General features: G+C 42.2%; 1 protein-coding gene across 5 annotated transcripts in view; it reads left to right on the plus strand.

Annotated features, from left to right (window-relative positions):
* The first annotated feature begins 10,400 nt into the window (after positions 1 to 10,400).
* LPP (LIM domain containing preferred translocation partner in lipoma) overlaps positions 10,401 to 16,825 on the plus strand; it is a 110,156-nt gene continuing 103,731 nt past the window's right edge. For all 5 annotated transcript variants that reach the window (XM_053458772.1, XM_053458771.1, XM_053458776.1 and 2 more), the window contains exon 1: positions 10,401 to 10,537. The gene's annotated coding sequence lies outside the window, so the exon portion shown is untranslated. The remainder of the gene's footprint in view (positions 10,538 to 16,825) is intronic.

Below are 16,825 nucleotides of genomic sequence, written 5' to 3' on the forward strand. Positions count from 1 at the left end.
TGAAGATTTAATTGTTCATACATGCGGTTGTATGGTGTAATGATTGTAACCAAATGTATCAAAATAATAATAAATGACAACTGAAACATTTTGGATGAACAAAGGCCGTGGTCTTTTATTTAGCTCATAACAAATTTATTTAACAATAACCAAATCAAAAACAACTTTGCATCAACAACTTGTGACTAAATATCAAATAAACAGAACTCTTGGCCCAAACCACAGAGTTATCAAATAATTTAATCAAGGCCAACTGCCCCAAAAGCCGGTCAGCCTGACACCTAACAAAACCCCCAATTGTTCACTCTAACCCTAATAAAAGCCACGACAGAAATATAACATTATTCACATTTTTTTTTAAAATATATATATATATATATATATATATATATTTTAAACATAAACAAAGGGGAAGGGCGGGCGGGCGGGCGGTTGACAATTCTGCAGCTCTTCCATGCTGCTGAAAACCGCCGCTCACCAGACTCAAAGGTCAGTGCAGTCAGTTAGCGCTAGCCAGGGGTAAGTGAACGGACGCCTCAGGTTCACTTCCTTTTATAGTTTAAAATCCCGCCCAAACATAGCGCAAGCTGTCCACGAGCGCAACTAAATGCAAAAGCGGGCAAACTAAGCGGTGTGAGCTGCTTGCGAGCGCATCCTAAAACAAAAAGGAGGCAAAACTAAGCTGCGCGAGCACATACTAGGACATTCCTTAGGTGTCCTTTGTTTGACCCCTTGCAATTAACCCTTACAGCTTAACTACATTCCCCAACAACCACATGTAACCCTGTGCTTATTTCACAAGGTTTTTCTCATACTCTTTATCTCTGCTTTCTTTTATATTTTTTGCAGTGTATGTATGTAGGTATGTATGTATGTATATATATATATATATATATATATATATATATATATATATATATACTGGAAATATGCTGCATCTTAAAACACTCAGGTCACACTAACCTTTTTTACAAACTCTTGCTCTTCCTCAAGGTCAAGCTGCCTGGTGGCAGGTTCTTAGAGCTTGGTAAGTGTGTCAAGACACACTGAATTGGTGTGCAGGGCTGGGATGATGCTTAAGTTATAGAACATCTGTTAAAATGTGTTCAAGTGTCTGAATAAAGACTTTTAAAGTATCTGAAGCCCAATGAACATTGTCTGACAAGGCTGCTTGGCAGCTGTGATAAAAGGAAAGATTTATGGATGTCACCTCTGTCTATCGCAGAATCATTCTAAAAGCCAGCGGATTCCTTTAATGGAAAACATAAGGAATGAATAAAGTTTGAACATCTCCTGTATCTAAATACTTGGTTTGAAAACTTTTTCTTTATTATTTCAAAGTAATTTATTTTGTAGGTTGTGATATCTTTTTAGAAGATAAACCACTAAGGGCTGCTTGCTGATGATGTTGTTGGCAGATTTCCTGTTGCCCTGTATGTTAGGGGAAAACCAGTAACTGCAATATTTCATTCAAAAAGGAAACTAGGGAACAACTTCATCAGGGGGATGGAGTGTGAGACGTACACTTAAAATGCATTCACCAAGATGCTACACACACACACACATTATATATATATATATATATATATATATATATATATAATGCAGCAGAGATTACAGACACAGTTAGTATGAAAATATATCTTTAGACTTTTTTTTAAAAAATGTTCAAAAAAAGACCATCTTTGATGTCGCAGTGCATAGCATAGTGCTAGAACTAGGCAAATCATTTGCCACCTGTGTCTATCGCCGTATCATTCTTGCTTGTAAATGAACAATGTAACATATGTTTTTATTACATTGCTTGCATGTAATTAAATGACTCAATTGTTTTAAATATGTGCCCCTTACATCTTGGAACCAAACCATACAAGCAGCAAGATTTAATAATGATGACAATTATTTAATAGTGAGGCAGGTAAAGGCAAATCAAATGCTCTTCTTTAGATTTATATCTGATAAAATACCCAACATTCTCACTTGGGAGCTTTACATCCCAAGTGCATAATTTTACAGTTATCAACATTAAACAGGAGCTGCCACACATTCAACAATTCTTCTAATTTACTTAAATCACTTGCCATTTGGCTTGTTCTACCAGGAATGTCTACTCTGTTGAAAGCCTTTGTATCATATGCATACTTTACCTTTAAGACCTTTTGTAATATCATTAATAAAAATATTTAAAAAATAAGATCTATGTTAAATATTGTTTTGATTTCTAATAAAAGGCTGATCTGTGTGGTGCCCCCAAAAAGTTGCACTAAGGCATGCTGATGAAGGTCCTTACTACTAAGCTTGTTACCAAAGATTACTATGAATACTCCGTAGGCTAAATCCAAAGCATGGGTGTATGCCTTTATTCAACTAATATGTACTTGACGTGATGTGTTAAAGTGCACTACATAGTTCTGTTATGCCCCTAAATTTCTAGAAGAAAGATCATGGGATGTGTTAGCAAGACTCCTTGTGGTGAGTCAAGGTTCTGGAAGATGGCCACTAACCTGAGGGTGAAGGAATCTGGATCTCAGGAGAGATGGCTTTGAAAAGTTACAAAAGCCTTAGTCGACACTTGTATTATTCTTCAGTGGGACGCTAAAAAGCATTTCAAATGGTGAATCACTGAAACTACTTTAAGGAAAGCCATCGTTGAAACAGAAATTACTCATTATAAAACATGTTATAACATTCACAACTCAACTTGTAACATTTTCCATGCTGAGGATACATAGATTTTTTTCCCCAACCGGGATGGAGGAAGATTCTTAGGCTGTTTTAATTTATTTCCTCCTGCCACAACAGTAGAATCTTACTCAGGAAGTAATAGTAATTTTATAACTATATATATATATATATATATATATATATATATACCGTATTTGCTCGATTATAAGACGAGGTTTTTTCCAGAGCAAATGCTCTGAAAAATACCCCTCGTCTTATAATCGGGGTCGTCTTCTCAGACCCCCCAAAAAATGTCTGCTGGGGCCATGCTGCTTACCGGTCGCGAGCAGCGTCTCTTCTGTTAGAAGCAGGAGGACAGGAAGCTTGCAGCGTCCTCACAGAGCTCTATCTCCCCCTCCCTCCTCTGGGGGCGGGGCCAGAGAAGTTGCTCTACAGCCGGTCCCCTGCAGAAGTCTTCGAGTGAGAGATCTGCAGTTCAGGTAAGGGGGTGGGGGAGGGTTTTTGGGTAAGTATGTGTGATTAATGTGTGTTTAATGTGTGAAGTATGTGTGATTAATGGAATGAATGAGTATTTAAATGTGTTTGTGTGTGATAGCATGGATGTGTAAGGGGGGTGGGGGTTGTAGCATGGCATAGGGAGGCTGTAATCCCACTACTATCATGTACTGGCTGCCTTGGCTTGATAGGAGTGTGATTGCTGTTAGCAGTTTGATATATATATATATATATATATATATATATATATATCAAACTGCTAACAGCAATCACACTCCTATCAAGCCAAGGCAGCCAGTACATGCTGGGTTAAAAGGCATATCATAGGGCTGAGTGGCATATAGGGGGTTAAAATGCATTTCTGGACCTCCAGAAATGCATTTTAACCCCCTATATGCCACTCAGCCCCATGATATGCCTATATACCTCCAGAAATGCATTTTAACCCCCTATATGCCACTCAGCCCCATGATATGCCTTTTAACCCCCTATATGCCAGAGTGGCATATAGGGGTATAAGGCATATCATGGGGCAGAGTGGCAAATAGGGGGGTATAAAGCATTTCTGGGGGCAGAGTGGCATAACTGGGGGGGCAGGTTGGCAAATAAAAGGAAATTTAAAAAATATATTTTTCTCAATCATAGCTTTTATTAAACATGAAAAAATAATTTACATGAATTAATATTTACTGGTAAAACTTTTTTCCTATAGGGTCGTCTTATATTCAGGCTTTTTGTTTTTTTCCTAAATTAATATTTTGATTTTGGGGGGTCGTCTTATAATCGGGGTCGTCTTATAATCGAGCAAATACGGTATATATATATACACATACACACATACTAGACTAGTGAAAATGGTCCCTCGGACAAGGGTTGTTTTTTTTATTCAGAGACAAAATTACTTGTCGCTCACCCTAGGGCTGCAACAACTAATCGATAAAATCGATAATAATCGATAATGAAATTCGTTGGCAACGAATTTCATTATCGATTAGTTGAATCGATTATTATCGATTATAAAATGAGGGTTTTTTCAGAGCAAACGCTCTGAAAAATCCCCCTCATTATATAATCCGTTTAGTCTGACTCACCGTCTCACAGCAGCAGCTCCTACTTACTCCCCCTCCCTGTAATCACTGTGACAACTGGCCCCGCCCCTTCCTTCTCCAGGCCAGAACCACATGGCTGTGACACTCATCTAACTGTAAGTATATGTATATATATATATATATATATATATATATATATATGTATATATGTGTGTGTGTGTGTGTGTGTGTGTGTGTGTATATATATATATATAATATATGTATGTAATATATATATATATTTGGGCTACTGAAAGTTAGGGGAGGTGGGGGTTAATTTAGGGGCAGTTATGGTTAGTGGGGTGTTTAGGGTTAATTAAGGGGCAGTTATGGTTAATTGGGTGTTTAGGGTTAAGTTAGGGGCAGTTATGTTAATAGGGTGTTTAGGGTTAATTTAGGAGCAGCTGTGGTTAATGGGGTGTTTGGGGTTAGTTTGAGGCAGTTGTGGTTAATGGTGTGTTTAGGGTTAATTTAGGGGATGCTGTAGTTGATGGGGTCTTTAGGGTTAATTTAGGGGATGCTGTGGATAAGGGGGTGTTAAGGGTTAATTTAGGGGAATCTAAATCCTGGGGGCAGTGAAGTGACATATCTGGGGGTATAAGGCATATACAGTATATAAGGCATATGTGGGGAGGGCAGTGTGGCATGTCTGGGGAGGACGGAGTGGTGTATCAGGGTGTGTAAGGCATATCTGGGGGTAGAGTGGCATATCTGGGGGTAGAGAAGTGGCATGTCTGGGAGGCAGGGTGGCATGTCTGGGGAGGATGGAGTGGTGTTTCAGGGGGTATAAGGCGTATCAGGCACAGTGGCATGTGGGGGGTAGAGTGGAGTGGCAGATGTGGGAGGCAGCGTGGCGTGGCAGATGTGGGAGGCAGCGTGGAGTGGCATATGTGGGAGGCAGCGTGGCGTGGCAGATGTGGGAGGCAGCGTGGCGTGGCAGATGTGGGAGGCAGCGTGGCGTGGTATATGTGGGAGGCAGCGTGGAGTGGCATATGTGGGGGGGCAGCATGGCATGTCTGGGAGGCAGCGTAGCAAGCCTGGGCTCAAATGTGCATATATTGGGGGGCTGGTTGGGAAATAAAGACAAGAAATGTATTACCAAAGTTTTTTTATTCTGCTGTTTGTATTTAACATCATTTGTTTAGTAAATTATTTTAAATAAATGAAAAATTTACATTCATTTTTTTTATCCGATTAATCGAAAAAATAATCGGCCAACTAATCGATTATTAAAATAATCGTTAGTTGCAGCCCTAGCTCACCCTTACACATGCTTTCTCACACTCTTATTAATTTTCTCTCAATGTCTCCTTTCCTTTTCTGCTAACCACTTCTGTATCCCCGTCTCCTTTTCGCAGACCCTATGCCCATGGGCGTAGGAACTGGGGGGGGGTAGATCCCCCCCCAGTAACTCATGCGGGGGGACCATTAATGAAGAAATCCCCCCCCCCAGGGCCGTAGGAACCCCCCCAATAGTAACGCCGCAGGAGGAGAGAGAGGGGTGCCAAGCAGTCGTTTTCAGCAACCGCTCAGCGTCCTTCTGTCTCCCCTGCTCCCTGCCGCCGCCACCTGCCTCAACACTGCCCCGACTGCGGTGGTGGGAGCGTGAGGCATCTGACGTCATATGCCGGCGCTCAGCAGTGAAGCCGCGCATCGCAGCGAGGCACATGCCTCGCGCTCCCACCACAGGACTGCATGGTAAGTAACCTGCAAAGGGGGGTAGGGAGAGGGTAGCTAGCGAGAAGGGGGGTAGGAAGAGGGTAGCTAGCGAGAAGGGGGGGCAGGAAGAGGGTAGCTAGCGAGAGGGTAGCTAGTGAGAAGGGGGTAGGGAGGGGGTAGATAGTGTGAGAAGGGGGTTAGGGAGGGGGTAGATAGTGTGGATGAATTGCTTTAATTATTTGTGAGCTGGGCTGTTTGGGGACAAAGTTGGCTCACTCTGGACTGTAATTTGTTTGTTTAATCTGAGCGCTGGTCAGGTTATATGTGGGGAATGTGGATGGAAGGTGTGTGTGGAGGCCCCACCCTTTTGCAGAAGTGCTGGAGCTGAAGGTTAATGGAGCTGATACAAGGAAGAAGGGGATGACGATAGAAGACAGAAGAAAAGGAAGAGGCAACAGAAGAAGCAGATAGGACAGGGACGTAGGAAGACATTGAGAGTGTGAGACGATGTGGGAGAGAATGAGTGTGTGAGAGAGTATGAGTAAACGTGAGAGTGAAAATGCAACGAAAGCCAAACGAAAATCCGTGTCTCCCGGCTTTGTTTTCGTTTGTTTTGTTAGGGTCCCTCCTTGTTTTGGGACATTTTTAAATTCATACGCATCTAAACGCACAAGTTTAATTTATATATATAGATATATATATATATATATCTATATATATATATATATATCTATATATATATAGATATATATATATATATCTGTATATAAAAGAATGTCCATCGTTATATGGTATCCGTGAGTTCTGCTTCCAAATCTGCATTAATATGTCCTGATCCACAACTCAGTGCCCATTTTACAGCTGTTGTTAGGTGTAATATAACACTCTAATCTGCGACCATCAAATAAAGAAAGCGCTTCAACACACAATATAATGTGTGAAAATGACAGTGCTCCAAATTAACACAGTTCACAAACTACATTTTTAACATGAACGTTTATTATTCATAGTTCATGATTTAATCCACCTCCTGTAAACCCAACCAGAATGAGTCCCTGTCCTGCACAGAGATGAATATTTTTTCTTTAAAACTGGGAAAGGATTACTTGGCTTAGCATCCTGAGAAATCATTTATAGGTTTAGAGCTCAATGGAGAACAACAGTTTGCAGCCAGCTAGAAGGCCTTCACAAAACAAGAGTAAAAACTATTTCGATTTCCATAGCTTATTAACTTCTGTCAGACTGGAAATTCGACTTTTAGATTATAAAGTTGTCTCCAAATTCTGATTATATTCTCGTGGCACTGTGGTGCTATGGTCCTCACAACCCCATGATGACAACACTCTCTTCTAGGAAAATGATACGAAGTAGATAAATACAATCATTTATTATTACTAACCACAATGGCTTTCTAAAACCTGGAAAGCAATTCAACTTTCACTCAACTCTTATTTTCAGATAAAACTTTTTTATAGTAAGGGTAGAAGGCGATAGGATACGTTCAGTAAAATGTACAGCTCATTACGTAACATGCAAAATAAAAAGAGGGCATCGCTTCTGCATATTACAGCATGCATACAGTGGATATAAAAAGTCTACACACCCCTGTTAAAATGCCAGGTTCTTGTGATGTTAAAGAATGAGACAAAGATAAATCATGTCAGAACTTTTTCCACCTTTAATGTGACCTGTAATGTGAACAATTCAATTGCAAAACAAGCTGAAATCTTTGAGAGGGAACCCCCCAAAAAACTTGCATTTTAACAGGGGTGTATAGACATTTTATATCCACTTTAAATAGTAGGGTTTATTCACAGCGAACTTTAGGTAAATGAATCATTTCCTCTTAACAACTTCATTATGCGTTGTGAAAGAACTATCCCAAAAAGGGCAGAGCTGGTCCTTCATAATGTGTAGGTGAGATCTAAACAATCTAATTACACAGGTCATCAAAAAGTTTCATGTCAAGAATGCCTTTATTTTCTTATATCATAGGCTCACATTATAACAAGATGTAGTACAACATGTATTACGAAAGGTTGCAAAAACGTAAGTTACCTTGTGATAAATTATCTGTAGGAAACCAGGCAGCGACGTTTTTTAAATAAAGTATTATAAAACAGGAATAACAAGAATGAAAATCAATAAGATTTCATAGGCAGACCTATAATCATCGGCAGACCTTGATTATATGACTATTCATAAAAAGCCACTAATGTAATATCCCAAAGCATATATATATATATATATATATATATATATATATATATATATACACACTAAGAAAGGAGATTGGGCCGCAGCACCAACAGAGGCAGGGTGCGGGCCAGGCATGGGCAGACAGACACATTTAGCTACTTGGCGCAGTACTGAATTTCCCCAATATTTGAAAAAGAGCTGATTCCCCAAGTAAGGGAGGACAGTAGAAGCATTAGAACCTTACTCACTTTAAATATTGAGTGATGGGTAACCTAACTTAGAGAGATTGACTTTCAAGAAAGCCATCTGTTCCACTAAGTGTGGGGAGAGCTGTGCTTTTTGGGGGATCAGTACGTAGCCTGTCACAGAAAAAACAATGTCTCTCTAGACGATGGTGGGGGGACATAAAAGAAGCTGCTAGGCCAAGGAGTGCTTAGAGTGTAAGTAGTAGACTTGCGCGATAGTTTTTGTATGAATTCGTTTGGTGTCAAATTTTACTTTTTTGTCCAAATAAAGAGTGAACATTGCAATGTTGGATGAAAGAAATGAAAAACGTATATCCGATATACGAAAATCTTCATTCCATGCTGTAGCTGCCATTTCAACTACACTAAAAGAATCTTGTCATTTCAATTTAACTTCTAAGTGTTTATTTGTGGTTTCCGTGGCAACCCTGATGGACGAATGGGATTTCCCGAAAACAGAAAACAAGAACGTTGAACGCATTTCATCCAAACCGAAGACGTACGAATTTCACCAAATACAAAGAAAATTTAGCATGCCCCACAGACAAGCATGTCCCTCCAGGTTTTAAAATTATTTTTAAGGGCCAACTTGCCCTTAACCATGTACTCTGAGGGGTCAATGATGGTTTGTAGTGACCTGTCAGCTCCTCTATCAGGCTTCTGATAAGCAGTAGTGAACCTAAAGGGGGGCGGGCTGCCCCAGGTGCCACTCATAAAGGGGTGCCTGACGGCCGCCTAATGCGGCCTTGCAGCTTACTGCTGTGGCGCCCATGCACTGTATGAGGAAGCTCTTTTCCTGCGCAGGGGTAGCAGGAACGTGGGCAGGAATAGCGTTTCCTCAAAGTGCGTGGGCACCGCAGTGAGCTGCGGGGCTGCATTAGGTGGCCCCTGGACCAGTGAAATCTGCAAGGGAGGTAAGGCGGTGCGGGAATCTTAATTGGTGAGTGGGTGAATGAATGAAATTAGTAAATTAGTGTTTAGGGGCAGAATGGCACAGGTAGGCTGATTGGGGCAGAGGTAGCACAGGCACACTGATTGGGGGGGCAGACATGACAGAGGCAGGCTGATTAGAGTGCAGAAGTGGGACAGGCAGGCTGATTTGGGGGGCCGAGGTGGCACATGCAGGCTGTTTCAGGGGCACAGTTGGTCCAGGCAGGCTGTTTCAGGGGCAGACTTGGCATAGGCAAGCTGTTTCAGGGGCAGACTTGGCCCAGACAGGCTGATTCCGGGGCAGTGGTGGTACAGGCAGGCTGTTTCAGAGGCACCGTGGCACAGGCAGGCTGCTAAATGGGTAGCAGTGGCAAAAGCAGGCTGCTAAAGGGACAGAGGCATACTACATCAATATCTGGCTTAGTGTATAGTAATAGGGGTTATGCTGCACTCCCATCAATGTCTGGCTCAAGTGTATAGTGGTGGGAATTACGCTGCACCATATCTGTTCAGTAAATGTTATTTATTTAAATTAATAATTTCTTTTTCCAGATTTCTATTTTTTCCAGTTGACATACAGTTAAAAATGTGTGAAATAATAATTCTTGCCAACATTAATTGTTGTGTGTGTGTGGGGTGCCAATTAGAGGATCCGCCCGGGTGCCAAATACTCTAGGTACGTCCCTGCTGATCAGCCTTTTAACCTCCACGTGTAACCTCATACAGTAAAAAGAAGGGTTATGCACAAAAAATAACTACGATACTGTTTTACAAATGAACGTAACACCATAGCAACCAATCATATACATGCCGCCGGTTGCAGTAATATTAAAACCACTCTTCCAACGTTTCACCAGAATCGCTCTTTATATAACCCGCTGGGACTCCATATGACTGCTGTAGACACGCCGCTCGCTGCTAACCTCCGGTCACTGTACCGTTAAACCAGAGTCTCCGGTCACTATAACGCGCCCAGCCCAAACCACACCAAACCCGTTCACCGCTCGACACTCACACGCGCAGGGTAAAGAAGCAGGCACGCAAAGGGTGGGGAGTGGGCGTGACTAGAGTCATGTGACCAGGGAGATGCCGGGGTCCCTTCCCTGTTTTCCGGAAATCCAAGATGGTGACCTATGTGAAGTTTTTATGCTAACCGGGTAACTTCGTGGTGACATCATACTCAGGCGTTACCTGCAGCCGCTGCCGGTCTGGCTCAGTATTACACAGTAGTGTCACGTAAGTATTACCGCTCCGTGATTTTCGCTATCAGGTTATATATGCAGCGCTGCTTGATTCCTGTGCTGACAGAGGGCCTCACATAAGTTTATACGGGGCTGTGAGATCTAGGTCCTCGCTGGGGAAGAACGTTAATCGGTGCGCGGTACTTGCATGCAGGGCAGTGCTCCAGTTCATCCGAAGATAATGCCCCGGGGCTGCTGATCCCGACAGACCTAGCCCATCGTATGACTGTGTATCTCCCGGGTTACCCGCCGCCCGGCTGCCTTTCTGTGAAGGAATGTCACAGCCTCACTCTGAATGCCCGAGATCTGTTACTTCATATCTTGTGTAGTTGGGGAGCTTTGGGCTAAAAATGCCACGAAACTAACCAATCAATCAGCTGATAAGTAAAGAGGGCTGTGTGATTTGTTTCGTTGGACTTTTGGTGCTGTCTGTGTGTTGGTTGCATCAGGACCAATTCAGTCTTTTCGTTATGTAGATTGTGCTATACTTTCATGGGCCTGGTGGCAGCTATCATTGGATTGAGTTGGTGGCTAAGTATTCCCAGCGCGGAGAACATCTTATAGGGACGCTCCCGCCATTATATGCACTTTAATGCGCGTGATAGGTGAGATACCTGTAAACCTTTGTGGTGGAGGATTCTGCAGAGTTCTCCTCCATATGAATCTGCGGCGTTACCCACTTCCCAGCTACTCTCCCAGCAGGAGATGTTTGGCCGGATTCATCTCTCAGCACATAATGTACTTTCCAGACATTGCCTTCAACACTGGGCAGGGGGGCTATTGTGTAGAAAGTGTTCCCATTGATTTCAAAGGGAGCGCTTTCCTGCTGCCGATTGGCTGCTTCTTCCCGTAAAGGCATAACGTGGTGTCCCTTTCACGGAAGAAGTGTATTATTGTGACCCTCAGAATCATAGCGGAGTAACTGACAGGCCAGATGTGTCCGTGTGTAATGTAATTGAGGCTTGTTACCAGCACCCATCCCCCATTTCATTATTGAATTGAAATGGTTTTGAACCCCTGTGTTCACAATGCTCTAAGCAGGGCCTTTCTAAGTTTACTTTTATAAATGAAGCGGATAACTCACAGCATGCTTCAAAAACAAGACTTTAGTCTGCTTTTAATATATATATATATATATATATATATATATATATATATATATATATATATATGTGTGTGTGTATATATATAATAGTGTATGTAAAACTTGCAGCATAATGCAGGGCATTTGGAATGCCATGTGTTGTTCATCATACGGAGCGGCCATTTTTCTCTGCGTGTGTCGATTATAAGCAGGAAATGTTTTGGGGGATAGTCATTGCGTTCTCCAGAACAGTGTTCTTTGAGCTGTTTAACATGTTCTTGTGCTTACATTGGAGGGTGGCAAGCCAGGCCAAGTGGCCCAATAACATAATGGTACAAAAAAAACAGTTTGTACGTGGTGTATTTGGATACCTGTGAGCAATATTTGTATTCCATTATGTTGCGTACAGGCCCGCCAATAATGAATACATAGTAAAGCGTTCACCCGGGATGCGGCGCTCCATTCACAGCGAGGTCTCTCACAGCAGGACAAACTCTTCTCTTGCGTGAAACTTAGTATTTCTGAAAGTAAGGCCACACTTTGCACTTACCTTCCTAAAACACTGAAGCTCCAGAGCTGCAGCTTTCTACCCTGTATGTTGGGAGTTTCGCATTCGTTTTGACTGCTTGAAGCAAATAAAATAAAAGGCGCACATCTTCTGCCATGTGATATACTTACCGACGGGTAGCTCCAGAGCTGGCTCGGTGAACCCATGCAAATACAAGGAAAGTGCAGCCAATCAATGGCCAGAATCTTCTGACCCGCCATTAGGGCAGCTAATGCAGCTTCTTCCCAAGTGTTTTGTTACTATTTTTTAATATGTAGTACTCATTAAGTACTTTATTATGCATTCTTTATTGGTGAGGCTGTGCATATGATGGCTGGAGTGTTGAATAACAGTGTTGCGGTATTTATTTACAAGTGTTTCAATTCAGAAAAAGTTATGGCGCATCCTTTAATACTTTTAAGTGCTAAAACAAAACATTTTTATTTCCATAAAAAGCTGGTGTTCAAAGCCCACAAATGTTATTAATTCAAAAGTGGACATGATTTTAAAACGGCTATTACGGAAGAATTCACCTTTAGTGTGGTTCTCTGTCCCAGTCAGGGCCGGGCGTCCGGGTGCTCTGTGTGTGAAAATTCCCATGGCGTGGATGCTCGTGTAAGAGACGTAGAACGCGCAATAATATTATAATGAATATCTCAAATTGAAATTTTGGTGAAATATTTTTGTCTTGTTCTAGAAATACAAGAGCCTGCTGTCCACCCGTCTAATCTTATTGTCCTCTCTATCTCCGTCGCTCATTGCCTGTCGCTTCTTTGTATCTGTAACATATCACTTAGCAAAAAAAGGTATGTCTTATCTAAATTAGGCGGCTCATCCGCTCCCAAGACTGTGCGCGAAAGCTGATAAACCGGCCCCAGCGTATCAGGAGAATCTGCCGCATCACGGCATCATTATCAGCCTCCTGTTTATCCATAACGTGGTATCAGAGTATGATCTTCCAGCGTAATGTTCTCTGCCAGTCTAGAGAGAATACAGATTAGTTCAAACAGGGCTTCTCCTTCCCACATAGACCCATTCAGTACTGAAGAAATCTACAATCCCACTTAGGGCTAATGCTTTGTAAAAAGTATACTGAGGCTTTTTGAAAGCCAAGGCATCCTGTAAATCGCTTACAGGTTCATTCAAGCGAGCTTCAGTTTCCTATCGATGATTTATGTTATAAAGGGGAATTACAATTGACTTCATTTTCAAGAATGCACCATTAAATCAGTGATTTCTTGAAAGTTACTTAATTATTTGAACTATACATCATGCTGGACCAGCAGAGCCCTTCCTACGGTAGAAAGCTGCCAATATTGAGACTCCATAACGGATATTGAATAACTGCCCAGTAAACTATCCAGCTTTTACTGAACCATTATCTTGTGTAACATCATTAATGGCAAGAAATATGGAGGGAGTTCCCCTTTAACAGGCGGAAATACGAGTGTATACAGCTGTGTTCCAGATGTTTGGAAGTTGGTCTTGTTGCCACACACATATATATATATATATATATATATATATATATATATATATATATATATATATATATATATATATATATATATATATATATATATATATATATATATATATATATATATATATGAAATTTCATTTTTAACCATTATAGCCCAGTTCTGCAATTCCTTATTTATTCCGGCGAGGAGTATCGGCATCTGTGCGTAGAGACCTGGCGGAGCGCCGTATGTTAATATTCTTTGCCGAACGTTCTCGCAGGTATAATGGCTGCCCCGCATGATGAACAATACATGGATGCCAGATAACTGTATATATAACATTAGGGCTGCAACTAACGATTATTTTAATAATCGATTAGTTGGCCGATTATTTTTTCGATTAATCGGATAAAAAAAAACAATATGCAAATTTTTCGTTTATTTAAAAGAATTTAATGAACTGGATGTTAAAAAACAACTTAAAATTTACATTAACATTCTTATTTTGTTATGATGTAATAAAAAACAATATTTTCAAAGTACAAGAACCCAAACACAATATTTATGAAACAAAATAACCCCAAACATTCTGAAAAGAGGTGGACTATTACTGTTCAAGAAACTTTGCCCCAGCACTTTGCACTTTGCACCCAGCACTTTGCACCCAGCACTTTGCACCCAGCCCTGGCACTTTGCACCCAGCACTTTGCACCCAGCACTTTGCCCCAGCCCTGGCACTTTGCATCCAGCACTTTGCACCCAGCATTCAGCACTTTGCACCAGCACTTTGCACTTTGCACCCAGCCCTGGCACTTTGCACCCAGCACTTTGCACCCAGCCCTGGCACTTTGCACCCAGCACTGGCACTTTGCACCCAGCACTTTGCACTGTGCCCCTGCACCCAGTCTCTAACTCTGCCCTGCACCCAGCCCTGCCCCCACATTCTGCCCTGCCCCCACACTCACACTCTGCCCTGCACCCACTCTGCCCTGCACCCACACTCACACCCTGCCCTGCATCCCCACCCCCACTCTGCCCTGCACCCAGTCTCCCACTCTGCTCTGCACCCACACTCACACCCTGCATCCCCACCCCCACTCTGCCCTGCACCCAGTCTCCTGCCCTGCACCCCCCACCCCCACTCTGCCCTGCACCCCCACCCCCACTCTGCCCTGCACCCACACTCACGAACCGCTCTGTGCGAATGGAGCCACTCGCACAGAGCGAACCGCTCTGTGCGAATGGAGCCACTCGCACAGAGCGAACCGCTCTGTGCGAATGGAGCCACTCGCACAGAGCGAACCGCTCTGTGCGAATGGAGCCACTCGCACAGAGCGAACCGCTCTGTGCGAATGGAGCCACTCGCACAGAGCGAACCGCTCTGTGCGAATGGAGCCACTCGCACAGAGCGAACCGCTCTGTGCGAGTGGAGCCACTCGCACAGAGCGAACCGCTCTGTGCGAGTGGCTCCATTCGCACAGAGCGATTCGCTCTGTGCGATCCGTGCACATAGACATGAAGAATACTTACCTCCGGAACGCGTCACATCCGTCACGTAGCTAAAAGAAGGCGGAGACTGCAGAGCGTGTAGCAGAAGCGGGGAACGCTCGCAGAGGTAAGTAAAAGGAGCCGAGTGCTCCAACAACGAATTGATCACTCGATTAATCGATAACGGAAATCGTCGACAACGATTTCCGTTATCGATTATTATCGATTTTATCGATTCGTTGTTTCAGCTCTATATAACATGTATGTAATTAAAGCATACCTACCAGAGAGTGCAGGTAGTATTCAGTCTAAGCTGCCATGTCTTTTGAAGAAATCTCCCAAGTTATAACTATACATTAGACAGGGCGGCTGAGATAGAGATCATCTAAAACATGCAGTTAAGCTGTAAAGCTATTATCACACATTTGGGTTGGAGGCATGCGTTTAAATTGTTATACGGCAGCAAGATAACCGCTCCCACATACAGCTCAACAGATAAGAAGAGATAATATTTATATTATATTATTACTACGCAGGGGAAGGGAACTGTGATTTAAATGGTGTAAATAGTTTAAGGATTGGGGTATAAATAACGGTTTCCTGTTCAGTTGGACCCCTCCTTAATTCTCCATTCTGTTTCTTGGTGTTTTCAGTAACTCTAAAATTTACTAGTTTTTATTAGTCTCCATGGATCTGCTCTTTACTTGAAAAACACCCAAACTTCTCCAGGCTCTTTTTAATTATCTGACAACCAACCTGTAGTTAGGGGCTTCACTCCCCATGACCCCATGTTACCCCTCGTTTTGTACACCAATATGTCACTTTATGGTGACGTGTATTTGTTGGATTCTTATTCCTTTCCTATTTACACTTGCATAACAATGTTTAAGAAACCAAATGTGAACTTGTAGGCTAGGACTTGATTTTCATTGGGGATATCGGCTTTGAAAACAGCCTGCTCATCAGAGACCCATTGCTTCCATTCCCTGGATGCTAATAAGTTGCATATATATGTATCTTGAGAAATGTTAATCGCTCTGCACCTATGAGACACACTCTTTGGATTTTTCCATAACACTTCACGAGTTGTTCTTATGAATATTGTATATTTATTTATGTTCCTTTCCTGCATGGTCATCCAAAAAGGATTAGTATTAGCATCCATCTGCTTTCCCTCGAGGACATTGTTGTGTGATGACCTTAATTAAACCTCTACATCAACTTTGTATGATTAAGTCCAAACACATTCCTGTTTACAACTGTAGTATGCGGACTGCTGAATAATATACACTCTGGGACGGCTGCACAAAGATCATTTTATTCCCCCATGTTTAAGATTGAAGATATACAAACAATAGGCATATGGTAAACTGGATTAAATGTCACACTGTTGGGAGTGAAGGCTAAAATGTGTTCCTTCCACATTCTCTACTAAAAACAAAAAACATGGGACAAATAGGGTTATGGATTTGTCCAGCTGCCGACGGGGGTAGCTCTCACTAAAGTGGTATTCTTGGTCCTAATGATCAGGAGACCCTAAAAGTGATCAGTAGATGAGTAAGTTGGGTCATTAGCTTTTGTCTCTATGGATCCATCATGGTGGTGGCTTTGGCAGTCCATCAAAATTCATCAGCGTAACTCGTAAAGACCAAAGTACAATCCATGAGTTGAAGATCCACATCAGAGGTTAGCTTGTGCTCC

This window comes from Spea bombifrons, chromosome 3 (assembly GCF_027358695.1).
Source record: "Spea bombifrons isolate aSpeBom1 chromosome 3, aSpeBom1.2.pri, whole genome shotgun sequence".
Lineage (NCBI taxonomy): Eukaryota > Metazoa > Chordata > Amphibia > Anura > Pelobatidae > Spea > Spea bombifrons.